This window comes from Stegastes partitus, unplaced genomic scaffold (genome assembly GCF_000690725.1).
Source record: "Stegastes partitus isolate 25-593 unplaced genomic scaffold, Stegastes_partitus-1.0.2 Scaffold1710, whole genome shotgun sequence".
Taxonomy (NCBI): Eukaryota; Metazoa; Chordata; class Actinopteri; family Pomacentridae; genus Stegastes; species Stegastes partitus.
The window spans coordinates 30998-37156 of record NW_007579441.1 but is presented as its reverse complement, the minus strand read 5'-3'; positions in this window follow the sequence as shown (position 1 = coordinate 37156).

The following is a 6159-nucleotide window of genomic DNA, read 5'->3' as shown; positions in this document are numbered from 1 at the left end:
ATAAACGCCCTCATTTAGTCCCAGTTCTCCCACAGCGCTCCCAGTTCAAAGCGCCTTCACCGCCGGACCTCAGCGCACATGCGCAGAAGTGGACCGCAGTGTCAATATTTATCCATAGGCGGCCCCTCATTGGTCATATATGACCGAGCCCCCCGACAACAACAACCTATGGCGGCTCCGCCCACCGCTCGCTCGCTCGCTCACGTGTACCTTCACGCTGGCGGACGACGGGAGCGCGCAGGAGGAATGTGGGACGACGTCATGTGAGGAGAGGAGCGGGTCGGCATTGAAACGTGCAGAAGCAGCGCCTAAAGGGGCGATTGGTGCAGATGAAATAGACTTTAGAAGGTGCTGAACTTTATTTATGACACTACTGTGTGCAGGTGTGTTCTATTATTAATTTATTTTTATTTTTTTAAATGGCGTGGAGATCTCAACATCGCCAATCATCAGTCACGTGGTCCAGTCGATTTTATTGTTAGTTTAGATTTGTGTAAAATACTTTAGTCTGAATGTGTCAATGAAAAAAAAAAAACTAAACAAAAACCCCTGTAGTAATCGTTGTAGGTGTATCTGTGTGACCCTGGTCTTCTCCATCACATGATTTGGGTTTTCGTTTAAAATTTCAATACAATTTGTTTTTTGTTTTTTTTTAATCATACACCAATTTTTGGTTTTTGAACAAAGAATAGAATAATATATATGTATATTGTCATTTTAAAATTACAAACCAGGCGCTATCTTCTGATACCCAGAACAAAAAAGGTAAGAATCTAGTTTTTATTGTCGTGTTAAAGGTTGAGTTCAGGCTACAGCGTGTCCACACAATCCTCTACAGATCATAGCGGTGCTGTCGTGTCTCGGTGGTATTAATGTACAGATTTTGGTAGGATTACTTCTATAAACCTTCTTTAATCTTATACACATGCAAATGGTACAGTTTATACTGTATCCGTGGGATATTCATGCTTTTTTTTTTTTAAGCAAACGACTGAAAGTGTGTCTCCAGAATGTGTCTTTTCATTTTTATCTGGATGGTTCATATCACTGTGACTCTTCTGAATGTTCTGTTTCAGCAGCTGTAGCTCTGAACATACCTGAGATGCTGCTGGCCCGTTCAGGAAGAAGATTCTCTCTGCATTCAACTGTTTTTCTTTAGTAAATGGATTTAATCTGACCGCTGAAGAACACCACACCTTACTTTGACGAGCTGCCTCCTGTCAGGTGGGACGGGAACCAGAGAACAGCGTCCTCGTTGACCCAGTTGTCAGCCAGGCGTTCTGGTGACTATGAATGGGAGGTGGGGTCAGAGGTGGTGCTGAGGTTAAGCAGGGTGACGGCGGTCAGAAGATCATCAGCCAAGGACGGATTCTGTAACTGAAACAGCTTGAGGCGGTTACTGCTGGGTAGGTGGTCCTGAAGCTGTTGGAGCTGAAACGTTTGAGATAAATGGAAGGCTGGTAGCTACAGAACTGACTGATAAACTAAACATCTCTAACATCACATATACTGGTAGCATTGTGGCCTGTTTTCTACAACACAGATTTACGAAACAGCATCAAACAGAGCTGCACTCCACAACTACACTGTTTGCTGTTGCTCTGTATAAACAGGAGTGTTCATAAAACAAGTACATCTCGTGTCATTTAACTGTTATTTGACCAAAAAAAGGGGAGAAGTTCCACAAAATAACATTCATCCAAGTTTATTGTAGAGGTTTCTTATTTATGTGCCAACGTATTTTATTGTATCTTTCAGCTACATTATCGATGAGGCCTCCATATCTCATTGTGCTCTGAGTGAAATAAAATGAATGTAAGAATTTAAAGCAGCCGTGATGTTCTGATTGCTCAGCTGTCTCTGTGAATCCAGGAGTTTAGCCCAGCTGTGATCAATAATATTTGAGTCCTTCTGTAAATGTGTTGTATTTTGTTGATGAACCGGTGAGAGACACTGGCAGAAAGCTCCAGAACCCGGAGGCCTAACCGAGATACCGTTTCAGTGACGTTCGGTTTCAAGGCCAGATTTTAACCTGAAGGTGCAGCAGCTCGCTGGTATTTTTAGCAACTTTTTCTAGGCTGCACTTTTCCTCCTGTTTGTCTGCAGAGCTCAGAATCACTTTCCTCTGACTCCAGGCAAGACAGAAGACGTCTTTTATCGTATTTCTGTTTATTTGAATGAAAACAAAATGTGACATGAATGTGTTTTGATCAAATGATCGATGGAGCTTCACAGAACAATGAAGTGTCTCAGTTCTGGGTCAAAGTGTAATCGGCTGTGGTCTTTGATCTGACGCCTGTCCAGAGGGCTTGGACCTGCTCCCCCGTCCTCAGGTCAGTCTGATCCCACGTCCTGACCTCGGCGTGGCTGGACGGTCGCCTGGTGGCTCAGACGCCGAGCGGAGACAGAGCTCCAGCTCTCGTGTCCAGATGGCACTTTCGCAAATCCCATTTCATTGACAAAAGGTGTTTTCTTGAGGCAGGCGGGTACAGGATGTACTCAGAGGGATCACACGTGGATTAACCTCCTCTATTCGTGCCACGAGTGAAGTCAGGGGGCAGATATGGAGGTCAGACATTTGCATTCAGACAGTTGCTATTAAGTTTTTATTGACCCGTGATGCTTCCTCTGTTCCTGGCCCAGACATGCAAAGACCACTCTGCCCCCAAAACAACCCCAAAAATCCTCTTTACACCCCCGTGAGTGGACCTCCCCCTGTGCTGTTGATGTATTCCTTATTGCTGAGAAAGCAGGTGTCCTGCTGGTTAAACCCTCCACGTCCAGACTGTCAGTAAGTAGGACCCACCTCCTGCGGCCCCCGAGACTCGACGTGGGGATTAACTCATCCGGTGTCATCAGAAATACACTTTGTGTTTGTACACAAAGAAAAACAAACCTGTTAACAGCAGCGTCTGCAAAATCCCAAATGGACAACAGAGATTTTGTTGCTGAGTTACACGCCAACGTAAAACACTGAAACACGCAGCAGGTGAAGACATTTCTGTGTAATGACGGTTTGTAGGAACTGTGCTGTGTTCAGAATCGCTGATTTACTGCCTGGTTTACTGCGAGGTGGTTAAATCCTGTAAATATGAAGAGTTCGGCCTCATACAGCTGGAAACGTGACAAGAAATGAGTGGATTTGAACAGAAGTCTGTTGCAGATAAACTTTAAACTGCTGGAATCCAGGTGGATCCAAAATGGAGGATGCAGTGATTTTACTGACCAAGCCGACCAGACACGTGTGTTTGTGTTCTGAAAACATTCTGAGAAAGTTCTGGCAATGTTTTCTTAAAGTTTTCTCGAAAGACGTTCTAAAATTGTTTAGTGGTAACACTGATAGATCGTTACGTTTCACTTGATGTCATGAACATATGATTTCTCCTCAGTATTCTTTATTAAAGCAGCCAGCTACACGTCCTTGTTGTTCATCCTGCCAACCAAGCTTTGATTTGTCAGCTGTTTCTCCAAAAATAAAAAACAAACAGCCGTAGGTAATCGAACTTCCGACTGAATCTGTGATCTGAGCAGCATGACGTGATTTTTCCTTCTGATTCTAAGTTAAAGCAGTGGGAAAAAAAGTGGAAATTGACGGCTGCTATCACTACGGCTGCACAAAGATGCCCCCTCAAAGCCAACAATGATCATATTTTCCAGCTGGACCGTTGATTATGTGATGAGACATGGAGACAGTCTTTTTTTTTTTTGTAAAATTCAATCTGACATGCTAATAAAATGTCCTTCCTCGCAAAAAAAAAAAAACCTTTGATCCTACACACAGATATCTGATCAGTCAAACGAGCTGTCGGTGGTCACGTCTCGCTTCCTGTCACATGTCAGCAGCAGCACACATGTGCACTCAATCACTTTCAATCCGAGTCAGCTGCTGCCACGTCCGGCCTGATCATCCAGACCTGAGGTGAGCTATTCGATGCTCCGTGAGTGTGTGCGTGGGGAAGTGACCTGCTGTAATATTGGCAAGTCGTCGTTGCTGTATGTGGGTCATGTTTGCGTGTTTGGGAAGCAGCTGAGGGAAGGTGTGAAAACTTCTATAGATGGTGAGGGAATATCCACACGAGACATACGAGCTCGGTCAGCTGCAGAGGTTGTTGTCTTGATTATTAAGGACACTGATCTGGTTGTTGAGCAGCATGCAAAGGCCTCAGCATGCTTGTTGTTCCTGCAGCTTCTAACAACGTGCCCTCTTCACACGGCGATCGCACACGCCTCTTTTTCCGTTCAACATTCATCACATGTCACGTGAACAATCGAGTGCATCACCTTCGAGCGTGGCCATCAGGCGCGTGAGTGTTCACGCTCATGCAGCCTGGAATCGACGGCAAAAATCCCACGATTGCACTGCAGACGACACACTCAAGCAAACACATGGCTGCTTGTGGTTCAACCCAAATGGAAAACAAATTAGACGCTGCCAGCTCTCTATTCAAGCAGCAGAAAAACTGAACGGACGCTGACTAGCCAGGATGGATATTTTAAGCCGAAGGAAGTTGTTGAGAAAGTTCCAATTTCCTTAAAATGCAGCGTACTGTACCTGCATTGTTAGCATTGTTCTATTGTTGAACACTGGCGCCAAAATGTTTAAACTCCAAATTTTCCATCGACTAACCTCAATGTAAACACAAGCAGTAAGCAAAATCCAGCTGCCATCTCATCATTTTTGTCAATTTTACTCCTGAAAGGAAAACATAATCCACTATAAATGAATATCAGTGTGTCTATAATCATCACAGGAACCCCTCAGTCACTGTTCTGTGTTTTTGTGCCTGCAGCAGGCCTCCTCTCCGCTACGCCCGTGTCCTTGTTTGTCCTCCACCCAAAGTCACATTTCTCAGAGGCACGTGCCCTCGCCGGCTTCTGAAATTTCAAAACAAACCGCAGACGGAAGCACAGAGCGCGACTCGTAGCTCGCACCCCACTGGGGAGAGAAGGGGATTATGGGGGGATTATCGGTCATCCTCCACTTTTCCTCCCCCTCAGCACCTCCAAACAGGAAAAGTTTTCGTCCTAAATTCCGACCTGGTGATGTGGTTTGCTTTATTCCCTTTTTTGTTTTGAAAAAGTGGGACTTTGGGTGTAATTTAGATGCACGTTAAAGAGAAGTCCGTTAACTGTACGCTTCACAGAGGATGATTTTTCACTCTGTTGTCTGTCTGGAGTTCTTCGTCGATCTGGTCCGACCGGTTTTCTCGACGTCGTGTCCGTGTGAACGCGGTGCTGCATTCTTGGCGTGTTAAGCATCTGATTTACAATGAATACAAAACAATCATGGGAACGGCTCAGATTATATAACATCACAACAGATAAGTTGAAGCTTTGATTTAATGATTTTCTTTTAACACCTCTAGCCTTAAAGTCCACATTATAAAAACAATAATATATCTGATTATGTCTTGCTTTGGAGATATTTCACCTACAGGCGGCATCAAATGAGACGAAACTCTAAAACCACACTTGGATTCTCCGTAAGAGCGCTTCACTCTAATGATGTTTGTTTTGGCTGACGTCCTGAGAGTCCTGTGTGGTTTTTCTCTTTATTCTTTCCCGCCAGACAGACAGACATGACAGCATTGCTAAACTGACAGACAACAACAGGCCCGACGACGCTACATAAAGAGCTTTCCTCTTAATCAGGCTGTTTACGGCTCCGGTTTATTAGAAGGACGCTTGAAGGACTTTCGGTTTATGAGCCATGAGGCAGAATATCAGCGTCTGGGAGGCTGGCGGGAATCAAAACAAGTGCATGAAATGAAAGAGGAGACGTGTCATGATAAAATACATGCAGAGACTCTGACCTACTTTGCTAACCGATGTTGGTGGAACTCAGCACTGCGTTGGTCGGCCCACCAGGGAATGAAACATTATTTTTATGTTTTACCCATTTCAGTTAGAAGAAACCCATCCAATCGGCTCGCTCAACAGCTAGCTTTGAACATTATAAAGAGGCGTGCATGGTGTTGCAGCATTTAAAGAAGTACTGTATAGATTTTACTGTCAAGGTGAACCTGTGTATTTATCTGCAGCAGGTTTTAGCCTCCTGCTACCTACAACTGTTACCTCCATTCTCCAGTAGTGACATTAGTTTGCAGGTTTGCATTTTACATTTAAAAAGTCTTGTTCCTGACCAACACTGCTGGAACG